This window comes from Pleurodeles waltl, chromosome 1_2 (assembly GCF_031143425.1).
Source record: "Pleurodeles waltl isolate 20211129_DDA chromosome 1_2, aPleWal1.hap1.20221129, whole genome shotgun sequence".
NCBI classification, from domain to species: domain Eukaryota; kingdom Metazoa; phylum Chordata; class Amphibia; order Caudata; family Salamandridae; genus Pleurodeles; species Pleurodeles waltl.
The window spans coordinates 463,641,735-463,662,634 of record NC_090437.1 but is presented as its reverse complement, the minus strand read 5'-3'; positions in this window follow the sequence as shown (position 1 = coordinate 463,662,634).

The following is a 20,900-nucleotide window of genomic DNA, read 5'->3' as shown; positions in this document are numbered from 1 at the left end:
AGGCAGAGTAGCTATTTGAATCCAGGGACATCTTAAGGATTTTGGGTGCCATTGACCAAATTATTTTGGGGGCCCCTGTTCAAAACAGCTTTGAATGTATGATCTAATTTCAGCTATTTAATACCCTTGTTGGCCAGTTCACTGACAGCGCACAGGCACTGTGTCTGAATCCTAAATATGTTTACATCTAATATTCCACTGACTGTGATTTAAATATTGTACCAAAGCAGCAGTTTACTAATATTAGTGCAAATAATCTGTGTGATACCCTCACTTTTCTCATATCTAAGAACCTATTATGATCTAAAACAAACATTTTTTTATCCATGTTGCATTAAAAACAAACTCTTTTTTCTGCAAAATGTCTGTAATGGAATCTCACAAGTCACCCACATTAAAAATAAATTTAAGGCACGCAGTATTTAAATAATCTGTTTAACAATTATTCAAGGATATCAGGTCAAAACTCTGCCTAACAGAGCTGGCTCTATAAGGGAGCCCCTTTGCCTGTGCCTTCAAAAGTCTCTGTTTAAATCAGCCTCTCTCTCCATATTTCACTAAAACAGGCGGCAGTCGCCTAAACTTTTAAGAGGAGATAAAGATCCCCCTGCAGGAGTAGGCAGTGAGTAACTGCGCTTATCATAACTCAGATGTCAGAGCCCCAAAATCACTCAACTGTAGTGCCAATCATGTCTTCCTTGGTCCAACAGAGGATACGTACAGCTGCGATGTTGAAGAGGTGGGGCCAGAAATTCTGACCGCTATTTAGGACATGAGCACGCTAGTGCACGCACTCATAGTCTAAACCCATTGTTTGAGCTGAAGTTGGATCTTATGTTTGCTACACTCACACTTTGGTTTTGTTGCCTGGTATTTGCTAAGCCCCTGTGGTTAATCTGTTTGTTGTTTCTTCTTGGGTCCTGAAGTAAGGAATAATTTCTCTATTTTTAAAGTTGGATTTAATTTTTGTGAAAAATTCACCAAGACTTGGAATTTATGGGCATTGAAAATTAAAAGACAACTCAGGATAAGACCATGTACAAACTGTATGTAAAATCACGACTTGTAAAACATATGATTTATCATGCACCTGGTGCAAAAAGGCTGTACCTAATTAAGGGCCAGATGTAGGAAAGGATTTGCAACTCGCAAACGGCAAAAACTGCCGTTTTGCGAGTTGCAAATCGCATTTTCCTATGCAGAAATGCATTCTGCGAGTCGGACCGACTCGCAAAATGCATTTCAGAATCGCAAATAGGAAGGGGATGTTCCCTTCCTATTTGCGATTCCTAGTGGTATGCAATACCATTTGCGACCGCATATGCGGTCGCAAATGGTGTTGCAGTTACCATCCACTTCAAGTGGATGGTAACCCACTCGCAAATTGGAAGGGGTCCCCATGGGACCCCTTCCAGTTTGTGACTGGACCCAAAAACATTTTTTCAGGGCAGGGAGTGGTCCAAGGGACCGCTCCCTGCCCTGAAAAAATACCGAAACAAAAGGTTTCGTTTTTTTTTTTAAGTGCAGCTCGTTTTCCTTTAAGGAAAACGGGCTACACTTAAAAAAAAAAAAACTGCTTTATTTAAAGCAGTCACGAACACGGAGGTCTGCTGACTACAGCAGGCCTCCATGTTTGCGAGTGCCCATAGTCGGTATGGGGCCGCAATTTGCGACCCACCTCATTAATATTAATGAGGTGGGTCATTGCGACCCCATACCGACTCGCAGACGGTGTCTGAGACACCGTTCTGCAACTCGCAAAATGCTTCTTTACTACATCTGGCCCTAAGCTCTCTATATTTTTAAGACACTTTTCTGAGTTACCGGTTATCCTGAAAATAAATAATTGTCAGAGTAATATTGTTTGGTGAAAGAGGCATCTATTTTGCACAAAATAAAAATGCATTTTGGCAACTCTTTGAGAGCACATAAGATGTTGTTTACAAAGCAAGTCTTTATTCTTCTTTTAGATTGCAAGTTTGCCTTGTTAAACATTTAACTTAGTTTCACTAAAAACTATGTTTTGTCAATGGTGAGATAATTCTTATACGTTGCATGTAAATCAATAGCAGTTTCAGAAGTGATAAAAAAACAGATTTTTAATACAATTTTCATTGTGTTTAGATTCTTAAGACCATCAGTCCAGGAAGAACTGATGTTGATGATACCTTGCCAGTCTAGTAGAAGTCACCAAGTCACAGTGTTTTCTCACTTTTGTCTCTCCAATTACCCTTTTTCCCATTAGTGTGGGCACTCTCCTCTAGAGCCTTTATTAGAGGATGTGACCAGACTGTGGTGGCAGGGTAGCGGGCTCTACATTTGCATCCATGTGGTCCCTCCCAGGATTACATAAGGTGTTTCTGACACCACTCACCAGGAGAGGGCGGTTTTGGTGTCTATGAGCCCCTTATCCCCTCTCCAGAGGGTTGCCCTCAGGGGGTGCACTAACAATTGGCCCCCTCTTTGTGACACATTTTAAGTGTGACTCCTACAGGCTCCCCCACCCTCTTACAGATGCGGGAGCAGAGGCAGAGTGATTCCCTCATTGACATGGGACCATGCTCTCATGCAAATGAACAAATACCCTCTCAAACTAGCGATGGCACTGCATGTGCGCTATTAGTATTACAGAAGGAGCCACACATATGACTGCAGCACTTCTTTCATACATTAGTGGTTCATGGGTGCACAAAGTAGGAGCGCACACCGGTGACACTCATAGGGCACTATGCATAATACAGCCCCAGGTCCTCAAAATAGTATTATTCATGTTGAATTATTTATAATAACTGAGTTGTATATGTTTACAATGGTTCCATGATTGATTGTTACAGTTTATACCATGGTGCAGAAAGCTTGCAGCAAAATTACACTGTGCTTTTCTCCATTAATTGCAAGAATGTGCAAACTGAATTTGGCCTGTTTTATTGCATCAGATTCCATGAACTGCCCTCAGGCTTCCAGTATAGATGGATGATCCCTGCTTCTAAACGTTGTCAACTAATTTTTGGTGGAGTTTCTTGAATGAAACTCCACTTCAATGAACCAATGACTCCAGCATGGCATGGAGACAGATGGTAACATCAATCTCTTTGCGGTTGGGCTGTGATTCACACATAAATGTCTTTTTTGTGACCAGCCTCTAAGTGGCCAGTGCGCCACAGCGATCCCCGCTCTGCCCATAGGCCGTGTTAATGCTGAAGTTTTACTAATTAATATTTATGTATTTTGAGCGTTAAATCTGCATAGAAAATGAGTTAATATTGAAAAATAATGCACAACTTTGAAAATGTGGCTACTTGAGTGACCACCAAAAATCACAAAGTGCCTTTAGTAACTGCTTAATAATGTAAAATGTCATGCTCATGTTCGGATTAATGTAGTAGTATGACATATTAATGATCATATATTATGTATTTGCTTTACAGTATTAATCATAGGTTTTAATTTAGTGAGGTCTTGGGCCTAGTTGCACGGCCTCATGTCAAGATGCTTTGCTTAGACAAATCATAAAATTGCTGCTCAGAGAATTAGATTGTAATTTTCCATTGCATTGACCGAATGCTAGTAGCTAAAGTTCTTTCCCATGAGAACTGCTTGCTAGAATTTGTTTTACTAGTTATTGATACTTTGTAAAACTTAGTGTGTGTAAAGGTGATGTTCCCAGGAACTAACAATGGATGCACTGACTGGAGTATAAGCCAATACAAATTTGTTACCTGATGAGCCCAAAGACGGGAGCGGGAGAATAGGGGCCAATAATCGACATGTGAAAGATAGTTTAGAACATATCTTAGATTTGAGGTTCTACTTTCATTGGACTAAACGTAAACACAAGATTCTTTGACCAATAGCAACATGGGAGGATGTTTTAGGGAATCTAACTTAGCCAGACTGTACCAAGAGGAGACAGCCACTATTCTTTCCGAACTGCATGAAGAGACACTGCTCACTTTTTCCAAAATCTCTATGGAGAAGTACTTTTTTATTATGTATGTTTCTGAGACAATTCTATCTTGAACTTTATTGCTGAGTCTCGATGCCATGCTGACTGAACAGAGGTCCAATTGACAAAGAGTGTTGCAGCTTGCTGAACCATACTGAGGCAAGGTATAAGACTATGTTACTGACTGCCATGTCCAATTTTTTAAATTTTTTGTCTTTAGGTACCAACCCCTAACTTGATAGAGACATATCTAGATGTTTTTTCAAATTTGTGTTGACTAAATTCTTTTGCGTGAAGCCCAAACATGCCATTTTAATTAGAAGGTTAGTTAGAATGCTCATTGATGATGCTTGCAAAAGCTGAACGACAGTTGATGTCTTTTCTTTGCTGAATCTAAATGTATGCCATTTCAATTGCACAGTTATTCTTGCTATTGATTTGTACTGTAATTCTGGAATGCGTAGTGATCCAGGCTTTGATTAATTTGAGATTGTTTAGAAGATTCGGTCCGTAGTGAATCCTAGTTCGTTTTTAATGGGATAACAGGAGTTAGCTTAGCCTCAGGCTTGCAGACTCGTGCCCCCGTCACCTAGTGACTTTTAACCTACATAGCTTGCTCTGTCATAGTCCATTTAATTATTTAATTCTTCTAAGATGGCTGCCTTGTTTATAGTTAGGTCACTTGTTATGAGTTACATTATCAGTGTCACCGCGCTAAGGCGTCAAGATCAAGCAACAAAGACAAACAAACAGTAGGTGCTCACACTTAGGGATTTTCCCTCTCTATACTTTCGAGGGATTGTTTATATTAATTGCCGTCCCAAGAATGTCTGTTATCTATTTTTTGGGAACACACCTATGCCAGGAGTCCTTGTAGATCTGTATAAATACATTGCACTTTAGACAGATAATCAGAGGGATTCCGACCAGAGGGTATCGCCACCATCGCTGATATCGATGCTGCACATCGTCTTGACGCTGACCCAGTCTTTGTGTCCCTGTGGAGTCTGAGATAGAGACCTCATTCCAAGGTAACGAGGGTTGGGGGCTCCTCTCATGGACATGGCGTTGGCAGATTAGGGTTAGCAACCCCAGCTCTCCTTTAGGTAGGAGGTTAGGCCTCTCACATTAGGGTATAAGGGCATATTACATCTCGTACGTCTTTTCTATGCATTGCAAGATGGTGGGGGTCTTTGTAATAATGACTCTCGTCTTCACAATTCTGTTTCTTGCATTATTTATTATCCTAATCAGTGCAGCTCATGCAACTTATCGCAAATTGCAGTTATGTTAAATAAAAACTATTGAAACTCCACTGTATCTTTGTCATTACCTGTGTTTGTATGAGATATGATATATCTGTGAGAAAGGGGTAATCTCCGTTTCACCACGACACTCCCTGAGATGTCTTATTCTCGAATCCATGCGTAAAGGCTGCCACAAATCACCTTTTACTATTGTGTTTCTGGTGAGGTGCTGCTAGTGAGCCAGTAAGATTGGGACAACAGTTGGGACTTGTTGTAGGAAAGAAGTAGTCGCCTACAAACAAAAGTACTGTCATCCTTTAACCAGCAGTCTTGCCCAGAGCAAGAGTCCAAACTACGACAGGTCAACCAGTATTGTTTCTATATGTGTATCATTTGATTTTGAGACTAAGTGACGTGATATTAGCATTGTTAATATAGGTAAATAAAACATTCTAACTTTTACATAAAGGTGTGCTTATTCATGGCCAAGGGGTCATGGTGTGTGGAAATTACTGACTCCCAGGATTATTGATGTTATTGATTGATATTTTTACTGATTGGTATTGAGACTGAGTCCTGTGGTGGGAACTACTTTAAGCACAGTAAAAAGGTCTATCGAACCTCTAATTCGTCCCCTTAAAAACTAAGATGAGAAACTAAATAAGGTCAGACACGCTAACAGTGATGATAGCGTAGTATGATGGGTAGTCTCCTTAAGAGCTGATCATAAAGGCCCAGTACATGGTTAGTCTCCTTAAGAGCCCATCATAAAGGCCCGGTACATGGTTTGTCTCCTAAAGAGCCCATCATTAAAGAGAGAATAATTGGTGAAAGTTTGGATATTCAGATTCAATGATGCAAAGTGGAGAGAAAATGTGTCCCTTAGAACTTAGAATGACTTTCCCAGAACCTTGAAGTTTCCCAATAATTGTTTGAAGATGTTCTCAGCGTTCTAGTGACAGAGTGAATGGAATAGGTTTTGTGCTTGCACCGCTTATTCAAATCGCAGGTGAATTGTGATGTTTGTGAGGGTTTAGGGAGTTTGCATACTCCAATTGAAGTTGTTGAAGGAGTTTGCGTACTCCGAAGTGTGAGAGTAGGGAAGTGGTCGAACTTCATGTGTGTGTGGCGCTTTGTGCAAAAAAATGGTCTACTTGGTTGTTGGCATACGGGCCCTGTGAGGTGTAAGGCTCTGGAGTATATTGAAAAGTGTATGAAACACTTGTTTTTTGTTGTAATTTGTCTTGTTTAAAAGGTAGATTGGGCATGGTTGACAAGTCAGAGTGTGAGTCAAATAATTTTTTGACTGAGATCTGACGAGTCCTATGTGCACCAGGACAGGCCCACTGATCAGCTGAGAGTAACATTTGTGGGTAGAATTATACTTGCAAATCAAGGAAACTGAGGAAGAAATAGTAGCTGCTAGAGCGAAGCGCTGTCAGTAAAAAATCCGTAAGGTTTCTGAAGCGAATGTGTTACCCTACCTATGGTAAACGGACAAATTGGGTTTTGGTTTTGTTTAGTACTCTCAATAATTTTGCATTAGTTGAGTGTGAATCTGAGTTTAGCGGGACAAGCAGCAAGATCTTTTTTTTTTTTTCTTTTTTCTTTTTTTTTTTTTTAGTCCCCATTCACCCTAGGCAGTGCATAGAGCTCCCTTTGCTTGTCAACCGACACATGGGAAGTTACTTTCGGCCAGGGGTTACCCTCTCTTCTCGACCAATCCTTAGACTATCTTAAGTCCCCAAGGATTTCAGAGTAGGGTGTGTAATCATCGGACCAATAACACAAAACCATATCAATTTCAACAAACAATAAAAATAAAAGTAAAGTTACAGCCCTCAGTGATCTATTTTCCAATCCAACAATGGTGCCCAGAAATCCACTCGCACCTTATCTTTTCCCCCTATAGCTTGATCCAAATCTGCTATACTTAATATATCTCTAAGCCATTCTGCATATCCTGGCGGAGCCATCGACATCCATTTCCTGCATATTTCTCGTCTCCCCAACACTATTGCATAGAATACTAACTTTTTCTCTCTCACCGTAACAGGCCGTCCCAACCAATCCTGGGTTTGCCCAAAAATTATCAACCTTAAGGAGGCCTCTATTCTCTGTTTCAGAATACTCGAAATTGCTCCACATACTTCTTCCAAAAAGTGTTGAACATCCAAGCATTCCCAAAACATATGAATATCAGTAGCTTGGGCCACCCCACATTTTGAACAGTTCACCCCCTGGCCTCCTTTCATTTTAGATAATTTATCTGGGGAAATGTAAGCTCTATGTAGCGTGTAATAATGATTTTTCTTTAGCACAGCGGGTTTCACTGTACCATGGAGCAGTGCTAATGACTCCTTCCACCACCTTTCAAGCAGTTCTTCCGAAAAACAATCTCCCCACAGTTTTGCAGGAAGGTCAAAATCGCCATCTACCCCTTCCAGGATCCCCCAGTACCAAGCTGACACTTTGTGGGGGCCTATTAAAGGGCACGGGATAATCACATCCAAAGGGTTGTTCTTACCCACACCTTCCTTAATCCCTTTGGCCCATTCTCTAACTTGCAAATATTTCCACCTAGACAGGGCTCCTCTCGTTAGTAACACTAATTCTTCCCATAAAAGCAGGTCTCCTTCAAAAAACAACTCTCCCCAGTGCTCTACTCCCGCCTGTTTTAACGGTAACGCTAGTATATCTTGAAAACATTCTGGAGTACCCGGGGAATCCCAAATAGGTGCATTGGAATTATAGTAGGTTAGTTTTACTAATCGTCTGATCCGATACCAACATTCCGCTAGGCCCCGCATAATTTTCAGCCTTATCTTCTTGTAGAATTTGGGGTCCCCAAATTTAAAAATAAAGTTTGTTGACGCACCCTTAATATTAGAAGCCATTGTTTTGAACATTAGACCAACTGTTGTAGAGTCCGATGTGGAAAAAACTCTAACGTTTTTTTAAAGGAAAGCCCAAGCATAATATTGCAAATCCGGTAATGCCAAACCTCCCTTTTGCTTACGCCGCCTCAACTTTCTCCTTGAAATTCTAACCCCCTTAGAGTTCCAAATAAAATCGCTTATTAGGCACTGCATTTTTTCTATATATTTTTTCTGCATAGTGAGTGGAGAAGTTGAAAACAAAAAATTCCATTTTGGGAGAATAGACATTTTTACCAAGTTAACCCTGCCTATAATAGACCAAGGGAGATGGGTCCAGCCTTTTAATAGGCCCTTACATTCCAGCAGTAATTTAACCTGATTCCTCTCTACTAGTTGATCAATGTTTTGAGGTATCAAAATTCCCAAATATCTGATTTCCTTCTTACAATGGACTGATTTATAATCCATATTCCATGCCATTATCTCTGTTTTATCTACATTCACCTGATACCCTGAAATCTTGCCAAATTCTTCCGCAAGCCTGATAGCCTCAGGGAATGCCGTTGAAAAATTATCAGTAAAAAGCAGAAGATCGTCTGCGTACAGAGATAATTTTTTCTCCCAGCTCTGACAACGGAAAGGGGAAATCACCCTGTTTCGCCGAATCTTTCTTGCAAAAGGCTCCATATACAAATTAAACAGTACAGGGGATAACGGGCAACCCTGTCTAGTACCCCTTGCAATAACAATTGGGCCGGTAAGATTCCCATTCACTAATATTCTGGCGGTGGGGGCCTTATAGATTTGATTTACTACCCCACACACATTAGTTCCCAGATTAGCCTTCCTTAACAGAAACTTTAGATAGTCCCAATTTACTTGATCGAAGGCTTTAGTTGCATCAATTGTAATAATCCCCAAAGGGGAATCGAGTGATACCGCAAGGTCTATTGCCCCAATCAATTCGTAAGTCAACTCGTGGAGGTATCTACCTTTTGAAAAGCCCTTCTGATCTGAGTGTATTAAGTTATTTGCAACTTTATTTAGTCTGTCCGCTATAATTTTAGAAAATAGCTTATTATCACTATTCAAAAGTGAGATAGGTCTGTAAGATGCACGATTAGTCGGGTTTTTACCCGGCTTCAAAATCAACGTGATAACCGCTTCATTCCAAGAGAGAGGCATATCTATCTCATTAAAAAAGATTCTACCGAATAATTCCAACAAAATCTGGCTTATAAAGTCCCCTAAGGCTTTATACACCTCCACCGGGATACCGTCGGGGCCCGGAGCTTTCCCGTCTTTGCCCCCTGCTAGGGCCGCCCTTACCTCCTCAGCTGTAATAGGGCCATTTAACCATTCCCGAGTTTGTTGCGAAATCTGTGGCAAGGTATCTTGAGCTAGCCAATTTTCTACCCGCTTTACTTGCCCATCCACATGTTCCGTATACAGGGATACATAAAAATCTTGAAACCCACGTTCAATATCCTCCCTATATATCAGTTTTTCACCTGTATCCTCGATCATTATTTCCTTAATCTGTCTCCTAACCAGATCTGATTTGGCTTTCCAAGCTAACAGCTTCCCTGAATTTTCCCCATATTCAAAGTGTCTTAATTTGCTGACCTCTCATCTTTTTGCAATGCGTGCCTGCAAAATATCAGCCAGTTGCGATCTTAACTCAGCCAATTCCACTCTTCCAGTCTCCTCCTCCTGCGACCCAATCCCTCTACCAACCAACACTTCGGTTTTTAACAGCATCTCCTGCTCTAAAGCCCTTATTTTGTCTCTAAACACTTTATATTTGTAGCATGCTATACTTTTGAGTACCCCTCGTATTACTGCCTTAAAAGAATCCCAAACCACTGATAATGGTGCCGACCCTATGTTAATGTTAAAGAAGGCCTCGGATTCCCTACGTACATACAGCAAGACGTCTTCATCTAATAATAGTGCACGCTCCAATGTCCATCTTCTAACCAGCCTTCTCTGTGGAGCAGACAAATGCAGAATTACTGCTGCATGGTCCGACAAATGTGGCGGCAGATATTCGACTTCTTCAACGTTTTCCAACAACCTTTCATCAACTAGGAAATAATCGATACGTGACGCCTGGCTATATTTCTTATTAAAAAAGGAGAAGGCTCTAGCCTCCCCTTTCTTCTTCCGCCAAATATCACACAGACCTTGGTCTTTCATCATTCTCTTTAAAAAACATTGCGCTTTGGGTGTACCCAAAGACCTACAAGAGTCAGACCTATCCAATCTATTGTCCAGAACCACAATAAAGTCACCCGCCATAATAACTGAATCTGAGAATCCAATAAGCTGAGAGAATACTTTCTTTAAAGGTCCGCTATTGTCGCAGTTTGGGCCGTAATAGCCAGCCAGAACTAAGGATATTTCATTCACCTGTACTTTTACTATAATCCACCGACCAGCTTGGTCTGTCTTTATTTCGAAGATTTCTGGTCTGACTTGAAATCCTTGCTTAATTAAAATGGCTACCCCCCTTGTATGGAAATTGTGGGAGGGGCAAAAACACATTTGCACCCACTTTTGAGTGCTAAATAGCTCTTTACACTCGTCCTCCGCCAAATGAGTTTCCTGCAAAATTAAAATTTGCGCCGGGGAATCCTTTAAATATTGAAGAATTCTGTTTCGTCTCGACTTAGTTCTCAACCCATTAATATTCCACGAAAGAAGTTTTATCATAAACTTGCCCTCCCCCTGGCCCATGCCGATTTTAGTCATTTAAAATTAACCCACCACCCCACCGCCTAGGTGAACGAGAAACAATTTCTGACCTTATACCCAAAAACTCACCCCCTTGTAACCCCCCTCCCTAACCCCTCCCAAGGAGAACCCCCCCACTATGTCAGCCACCATGGGCCTGATTTTAGAGTGCCCTGCCTACCTGGGGGGCACAAAATTCAAGAACTTATTGCAAATATTACACATGATCAGCCTGTTCTTTCCTAATAGCCTCTAACAATTCATCTGCCTTATCTATCTCTCTTATATTATACATTTTGTTATTATGCATTATTCGTAAAAACGCTGGGAATTTCAATTGAGCCGTGGCTCCAAGTTTTTTGAATTCATCTAGCCTTTTTCCCAGCTCCCACTGCCTGTCCATAGTGATTTTAGATAAGTCAGATCTGATCTCAAAAGTCACATTATCCATCTTTAATGCCTTCTGTTGTAACGCCTTGGTCAAAATTTTCTCTTTTAGATGATAAGTTAAGAAATTAACTAAAAGTTTCCTTGGTCTTGTACTATTGGGCAGCCTCGTGAAGGGATCCCGGTGGACTCTCTGAATGTCTCTTTCGATCTCTTCATTACTTTCCTCCAGCTCACAGACCGATTTGATTAGTGAGACAACGTATGACTTAAGATTTACTCCTTCTGCTCCTTCCGGAACTTTTAACAATTTTAAGTTGTTCCTACGTGAGTGGTTTTCCAGATGCTCAATCCTAACTTGTAAGCCTTGTTCTTTTTCACTCAGGCCTCGGATTTCATCCTTGTGGAGCTTCAACTCCTCCTTTATCCCCCCCACTGTTTCCTCTAAAGTCTGGATCGTCTCCATCAAGTTATCAATTTTTTTTTCCAATACCTCGCAAGCTTCTCGAATTTCGCCTTGATTGCACTCCGAACTTGCGAACCCTTTCTTTATATCCTCCGATATGGAGAGGATCACTTCCTCCATAGAGGGGGTATGCCTCAGATCTGGGGGGGGAATAACGACTTGTACTACTTGGCCTAATTCTTCCTGTTGTGGAGTGGGCAACATATCACCTTGACATATCATATCAGCACCCATGCCAGCTTGTGTATTCTCGTACAAGGGTGAATTTGCAAATAGGGGGGAAAAACCTTCTCCGGCCTCCTTACCAGCATCTGTACCACTTCCAACGTCTTTAATCACAAAAGTATCAATTTTCCCTTGCCCCGGCACTAGCACAATATCCTCTGGCCCAGCCCTAAAGTAAGACCTTAAAGAGGGTGTCAGTCTATGTTTTATTTTTGTTCTTCCTTCAATCCCTTCTCTTTTTTTTTTTTGGGCAGTTCGCCAGAGCCAGGGTTTTTCCCTTTCCCTTCAGCTTCCCTAGGCTATTACTGGCCACTGGATCCCTTCTGTCCCCAGTTATCTCCAACCCCTGCCCCCCTACCTGCCATAAGCTGAAGGAGGGCTGGGGTGGGGCGGAGCTCTTCTCCTCCTCTCGAGCCTTGCCTGAGGCTCCAGCACCAGCTACTTTCTCGCTGGCTCTTCTTGGTACGTCAAAAGGAGCGCGTATAACCGCGCTACCAAGCTCCCGGGATGTCTTCCCGGGAGCCTTGCCGGTGCTGCCGTTTCTGGGATTCCCCTGAAGGGGAATCCTTGCCGATCCTCTGCGCGCCCGGCGGAGCTCCAGTGCGGCACGTCCCCAGTGCCGGAGTCTCCCGCCGGGTGCCTCGTCCGGATTTCAGCGCGAGCGGCTCTCCGAGAGTGGCGCTTCCTCCCAACACATTCGGCCGATCCTCTCCGCGTGAGTGCCACGCCCCCCAGGCACGGCAGACGTCACGTCTAGCGAGCTGCGGCCGTGACGGCCCTAACGCAACCCGCCATGTCCTCCTCCCATTTGTCCCTAAGATAGGGGCTGTTTTACTGCCACAAGCAGCAAGATCTTGTCAGCTGCTGTACATGTGAGTGTGACTTCATTGGAGCCGCGCTGGTATCGGTTGGTTAGTGAGAAGGTTCACACACGGATTGGCAGACAACTGTGAAGCACAATTGGTTGAGAGGGTCATTGAAAAGGATTTTGAAATCGAAAGTCACTTCCTGATTTGATTCAGAGTAACATAAAGGTCGCAGAAATTGAATTTTTCAATGCTTTAAACAGTGCCCTAAGGAGGGAAACGTACATTACAATGAGTATATGAGACTTTGCACCACCAGAAGGTACACCTGCTTACATTGTAATCAAGGAAAAGGGTGCTGCGCCATGTCTTTGGCTGGTGCAAAGTGTCAGAGAAAGATGGGAGTTTAGCATTTTTTCTTGCCCATGGAACATTTAATTTGAGAAGCTTAGAGAATTTGAGGAAGGTGAAATATGATTTGAAACCTCCTCCGAGGCCAACTCAGTTTGAGGCATTAGCAATCTGGGAACTAGTAGCCACACAGCAACAGCAAAAGAAATTTGAGAGGAGAATGAGAAAGGCAGAAAAGACACCATTAGAGACTGGATGGAACAGCAATGAGAAATTTTGGAGCACTGAGACTTTCCAGGGAACTAAGTTGTTTCCTGCAATTATACAGGACAGCGAGAGAGAAGAAAAGAAAGCTACCAGAAAGTCAAACAGAAGTCCTTTCAAGAGTAGAGAGCGGAGATCAAAAGAGTCTAAGAGATCTTTAGCACTTGATGAAGAGTCAAATAATGATGAGTTCATTATACAGTTACGGAGAAATCGTCCCCGCGTATGCAGCACAAGAGAGCAGTCAGAGCACTAGTGTAAATCCTTCGGCACCGACACCAGTTAATATGATGACGAGTCCAGTACAGATTAATCCTAGCATGACTCGGAGCCCAATGCAGAGCAGTCCAAATCTACCTTCTGCATTGGCAGCACAAAATCCGATGGCACAGCCGAATGTCCCAAAAATGTACCCTGAGGGACATATTGTGGAAACTGTATCTAATCTAATAGTGCCAACAGGACAGGTTTTCCCGAAACTGACATTGGTTCAGACAGAGTCAACTCCACTTTAACCTCCTCAAGTACAGTCACAAGCAATGCTAATGTATAACCCCATAACAGGAACGCAGACAGATATGTCCTTACTAATGAGTCCAGACGCTATATCTGACCCATCACCATTGGCCCAGTCATACCATTGTTTGCCCAGGTAAATAACAGTACAAACGGACCGGGAGTCCTGAGTCAGAATCCAATGAGGGGAGGACTCAATGAGAGTACAAAAGTAGACTCTCCTGTGGGACAGGCTTTTGAAGTAACAGGATCATTGCTAGACCTGAGTCCTTTTGGAGTCCCACCAAATACTGGAACAGTGTCAAACACCAATCCTAGCATGAAGTTACTGACACCGCAGTCTCCAAACCTAACAGTCCAACCATTGCCAAATACTCAGCCCAACAGCTTTTCACTGCAAGGTTTGACTGCCCAACAACTGGCTGAATGGTTACATAAGCTGAATATCCCACAGTGTGCTCCTAGGGGAAAAGAGTACTTGAATTATATTAGACTAGGGATGGAAGCGGGTGAACTTATTGGAGGAACTATGGGTTTGAATAGACTCAAATCCTATACAGAAGCAGAATTGAGATACTTGTTCCTGAAAATTACAAGGGAAGCAAGAGAGGTGCATCAAAGGTTAGCAGATTTAGCAGAGAAATACAGCATAGAAATAGAGAAAATAAAACACTTGAAGAGGAGTTACAGATTAGATTTTGACTCAAAAGGTTTTGAGATCCATAGGAATGAAAGCACATCTTAGGGAGTTGCTCCAAAGCGTCCAGACATGGGGAGCATTAGACAAGTGGGAAGGCAGATGGGTGAAGAAAAGACACAAGAAAAAAAAAGGGATTCCGCAAATCTTACTGTGAATGTGCAGCAGGTTGAGGACCCAGTAAAAATTCGACCCATGAGAGAAATTCCAGGAGAGAATTTTGTCCATGTCCCTTGGTACAGAAGTGACATTCTGTCATTTACAAATGATTATCACAGGTTGAGAGAGAAGCCAGTGGATTTGGAAACTCACAAAATGTCTGTGGGAAGATTGGAACACTCTGTTAGAGACAGTAGTTCCAGCAGATTTATGGATTGAATGCAAGAACCAGAGAGACCAAATTACAGGTGCACCCTCTCCCGAAGTGATGAAATATTACTATAAAGTGATTGAATTTTTGAAAACAAGATTTTTGCCTAAGAACATTGACTGGCAGAGGATAGACAGGACAGCCCAGGAAGCTAAAGAGTCTATACATGCATATTATGAGAGATTGTTACAAGCACTCAAGAATTACAGAGGTACAGAAACAATTAAGCCGACATGATTCATTTTGTGTTCAGATGTATCGAGGGATGGAGACCTGAAATTAGCCAGATGATTGAGTCATTTGATTTGCTGGCAACTGAAGCAGAGTGACAAGATTGTGTTGAAGCAGAGAAAGTTGAAAGAAAAAGCGATGGTGATTCAGATAAAAGCGGCACAAACAGGGAAGTAGGGGGATTTTCCGCCGCAGCAGTAGCAGTGTAATATCAAAATCAGGTGAGAGGTAGAGGTAGTGGAGGCTTGGGATGCGGAAATCGTAGTCCCGATTTGGGTACTGTAGTGGTTCAGGATGATGTGCAGGGAATGAATAGATTGTTGCCATGTCACGGTTGCAGAGGAATAGGACATTGGAAGCAGGAGTGTCCAGTGGTGGTACAGGAAGGTGTTGTTCAGCAAACATGTGACATCAATTATTTCTAAAACCTGGGAGGACCAAGAATGAGAGGTCATAATCTAAATTTTCAAAGTAATGTGAATCCGATGCAAAATTTCCAGCCCATGCAACAGGTGCAAATGCCATGCATGCAGATGGCACAATCACAGCCAATGCAACAGCAGGTTCAAATGGCACCTAGGCAGCAAATCCGAATACCTTAAGCCCCAATGGAGCAGTAGCAGGTGATGCTTCCTCAACAGGTCACAGGTCAAAGGCTTAACCAGAGTAATAACACAGTACACCAATTACCGTTACACAGTGAGAATGGAATAAACTATGATCGGGTGAGTGAGAGTTCGGAGAAGAAGAATGTGTGTTTGCAGCTTCCTTAGAAGTAGATCAGAAAGGTCGATATGTGAAGGGAAAATTATTGGGTCACAAAGTTTCATTCTTGGTTGACACAGAAGATACACGCTTTACAGTGAGAACTGCAGAAGTTCCAAATTTGCCCCTTTCAGGAAAAACAGTCCAGATTGTAGGAGTAGCGAATCAGTATTTGACCAACCCAATTACAGAACCATTTCAGGTTAAAATTGGCAACTTTAAAAGATTCCAAAAATTTGTAGTTTGTGACTAAAGTCGGGTATCCTTACTGGGAAGGGACTTGTGTAAAACAAGGTGCTCAATTACTTGCTCAAATGTGGGAATTGAGATATAGACAAACAGTGATGATGAGGATGACCCAGCTCCAGAGACAGATTATGAGATAATAAATGAGGAATACCCTGTGATTAGTTTATTTCCAGTTTTCATAGTAAAGGATCTTCCTTCCGATTTACAAGGAACATTTAAAGAGAAAGTGTGGGATTTGACAGGGAAAGTCATTGGCCTGATAAAAGGAATTGAGTCAGTCAAGGCCCCAGTAAAAATGAATAAATTTTTTCCCCAGATTCCCCAGTACCACATGACACAAGACATCATTGAAAATGTTGCTCCCATAATTGCAGAATTTGTGAACCAAGGGGTTTTGAAAGAGGTGTTGACCAGTTCATGTAATCCCCCGTTAATGGGATTGAGAAAGCCATGTGGGCAAGTTCGAATTGTGCAGGATTTGAGTTAAATAAATAATATTGTGATCAAATGTTGTCCCGTAGTGCCAAATCCAGAAGTGATTTTGTTTCAGATTCCATGTGATGCTGAATGGTTCACAGTGATAGACCTGTCACAAGCATTCTTTTCTGTGCTTCTTCATGAGGATAGTCAATTTCTCTTCTGTTTCAAATTTTTAGATTGAGTCTTGATGGAGCGTGATTAAAATCCAATAATTAACATGAGAAGCTTGCAATATAATGCCTAGTGAAATCGCATAGAAAATGTCAACGTTAACGCATGTGTATGAAATGTGCCCACGGGGAGTGGCCACCATTGTATTCGATGATTAATGAAATTGACTAATGATGGATTACCAATGTATTAATGTATGATTTTTCTGTGTTAATGTTAGGTATTATCTATTAGAATTGCTAAATTAACACTAGGTCTTAGTTAGCATGAGTCGGGCCTAGCTGTCTAGTTTCATATTAACTGCGTTTTCTAACGTGCAATGTAATATTTCTTGAAGGACGTGAAGCTGTACTTTTCCAGGAGTTAGAGAAGATGTGTGTAACCGTAGTAAATTTTCTCATGAGAACCCGACTTGCTCAAGGAGACATTCTTGTGGAGCGCAACAGTTTAATTCACAACAGGTACAAGGTCATTTAGACTAGGGAAGACAATGGGACTACTGACTTGAGTAACAAATGTTACTTATTCCTCACCTGACATTCTACCCATTGGAGGCGTCAAACCCAGGAACCAATGAGCTGTGTGAGAACTTTCAAAAGTGGAAAGCTCTAATGGGGTGACTGTTGGACTATTGGATGGAGATAATGATGCACCAAAACTTGCCCAATTGGAAATTAGGGGACTGTACAACAAGTTTAATATAATCTTTTGACACCAAGAGAAATCAGCCATTATATGCCATTCCTTTGCCATAGCCATTACGTGCCTTTGCTATTGCCTAGACACTTTGCCACTCTGTCTTAAAGACTTTGCGGTTTATCTCTTCAAACCTTCCTTATTTTGCCTTGCCGATTCGTACTTTTCCTCCTTATGAGGGAAGTTTCCCTTATTACCCGTCTTGCTGAACTTTGCTGTGTTTCTTGGCTGATGGCGAATCAACTGATGTACTGAGGAAGAAGACTGACTCTGTATGCTGACTCATTCCGGAGGGTAACTATATGATGATGAAATTGTAATTGTCTGTTTGCCTTTCCTTTCTAGGTACCAACTGCTTCTTTTGATAGAGACCATAGTTAGATGTTTTCTAAATTTGTGTTGCTAAATTGTTTTGCATGAAGCCCAACATGCCAATGCTAATTCGAGGTTAGTTAAGGAGTTCACTAAACGGACGCAAATAGACAAATGACTGAATCTATGCTTTGTTGAATAATGCGCTATTGAAACTCTGCTAAGATTAACCCATGTTGACGTCATGCTTTGTTCTAAAGTTTATGATTTCCGCTTTGATTAAATCTTATTCGAGTTGCCATATTATTACCGTGTTGATGTGTTTTTCTGGTTTTGAGACTAATAAACTTACTAGTAGAAGTGTAATCAATAGGGAATAAATATCATACATCATACTAAATTCTGTGTAGTTATTCATGACTGAAAGGTCATGGTGTGTTTCAATTTTATTGATGTTATTGATTAATTTGATTGATTTGCTATAGTGAATATTGATAACATTATTGATCTATTGATTGCTGTGATGATTAATTGTCTTGTCCTAAGGTGTCTTCAATCAGAGTCAAAAGATTCATTGGCCTAAAACGAGTCCCAGACTAATTAATTATTTAAGACGGGACGCGTTATCAGTCTACTGTTGGTTTAGAATTCCTCAAAGGTTTTCAGAATCACCTTCTATTTTCAACCACATCTTGAAAAAGAACCTGGAGTCATTGGAAATGCCTTTCCAATCAACACTAAAACAGTACATTGATGATTTATGGATTACATCAAAACAAAGTTAGAATGCAAATACAATTCGATTGCCTTACTGAACCATGTAGGAAAGAATGGTAATTGGAGTGTCTCCAACTAAATTACAATACTATCAGAAAGAAGTGAAATATTTGGGTCACCAGATTGAGAAGGGAATTAGGAAAATATCCAGAGAAAGGGTCACAGCTACATTGCAGATGAGTCCCCTAGCCACACAGAGAGATGTCAGGATGTTTTTGGGAATGGTAAGCTATTGTCACCAGTAGATTTCCAGCTTTTCAGTCATTTCGAAGCCATTTCAGAAGCTGACTCACAAAAAAGTTACTGATCCCTTGGTGTTAGATCAGGCCTGTGTGAAAGCATTTTCTGAATTGAGAGAGAGTTTATGCAAAGCCCGGCCCTGGGAATGCCTGACTACACAAAACTCTTTATGTTGTTCTGTCATAAGTGTGATGCATGTTCTTTGTCTGTCTTGACTCGAGCCCATGGTGGTGTAAACCGCCCAGTAGCATATTTTTCAGCTCCTTTGGACCCAGTTGCAGCAGCTTTACCAGGCTATTTGCATTCAGTCGTTGCAGTTGGACAGAGCCTCGCACAGTGTGAAAGCATTGTGATGGGACATCCCCTGACTATTATGATCCCTCATTCCATTGAACTTTTACTTACATGAACCAAGACGCAGTACCTAACAGGTGCCAGTCTGACTCGCTATGAAACGAGCATCCTGGGGTCCCCAAATGTGTCACTGAAAGGATGTACGGTGCTCAACCCGGCAACCTTACTCCTAAATGAAAATGTCAAAATTGAAAAACTGGAAGATATTGAGCATGTTTGTCTTGAAGTAACTTATCTGTGCACAAAACCGAGACCCGATATTAGAGACACCCGATTTTGAAGAAAATGACCAAATTATCTTTGTTGGGATAAGACGGGAACACTGAGAGCAGGATATGCTGTGTGCACAATTTCTGGAATACTCGAAGCATCCTGGCTTCGAGGAGTATACCCTGCACAAGTAGCGGAACTGGTAGCCCTTACCAACGCATGCCATGTTTCTGCACATCTTAAAGTTACTATCTATACCGACAGCCATTATGGATTTGGAATAGTCCATGATTTTGGCCAGTGGTGGTCACAGAGAGGGTTCCGAACCTCTTCTGGTTCACCAGTAAGAAATGGTGAGAGAATTCAGGAGTTGTTGCAAGCTATTCAAATACCTGAAAAGATTGCTGTGGTGCAATGCAGTGCTCATCTGAAATCACAAAGATTTTGTGTCAATGGGAAATGGATATGCGGACCAAGTCACAAGGTATTGTGCATTGAACTGTATATTGTTCAAAGATAAGTGGGAATTGTTACCTGAGGAAGATGAGACATGTACAAGTTATGCATTACATTTTATGGATACTTTGGAAGAGCTGAAGACAATGCAGAATAATGTTGGGAGGGAGGAAAAAAGGTCATGGATCAAAATTCAATGTGTACAGTGTCAGGATGAACTGTGGATTTCAGAAGAGGGTCAATTGGTACTGCTGAACAGTTTGTTAACACAAATAGCTATATATTATCATGGTCAAGCACATGTTGGGAGGGATGCAATGATTCGATTGTTTAAGCGGTTCAATCCAAAGTTCAGACAGGTTGCTGAAGCAGTTTGCCATTGTTGCGTCATTTGTCAACAAGGGTAAAGGAACAGTGGACCATTTGAGCCACATTGGAAGAGCAGGAGGTCCATTTAGCAGAATGCAGATGGATTTTATTGAGATGTCTGTGTGTGGAGGATTGAGATATGTGTTGGTGATTGTCTGCATCTTTAGTTATTGGATCAAGGCTTATCTTACACGAAGAAATTACAGACTCACAGTAGTAAAATTACTGCTTAGAGAACTGATACCACGGTTTGGGTTTCTGATCTCTTTAGAATCAGATAGGGGAAGTCGCTTCAACAATGAAGTAATTAAATTACTATGTTCAGCCTTAAACATTGAGCAGAAGTTGCATTGTAGCTACCACCCTGAAGCATCAGGACTTGTGGAACAGATGAATGGTTCCTTGAAATCAAGAATGGCGAAAATGTGTGCGTCCACAAATCTGAAATGGCAACAACATATTACTGTTAGTTCTGATGACAATGAGAAACACACCCGAAAGGAAGACAGAACTGTCATCGCATGAGATCCTCATGGGCAGAGCAAAGAGGCTGCCAGCGGTTCCTGCAAATGCTCTTATAAACATAACAGATGATATGGTGTTGGACTACTGCAATGGTCTGGCTGATGTGGTTCGCTCTTTCTCTCATCAAGTGGAAGCCACCACACTGCAACTGTCTCAAGATGTAGGACACCACCTA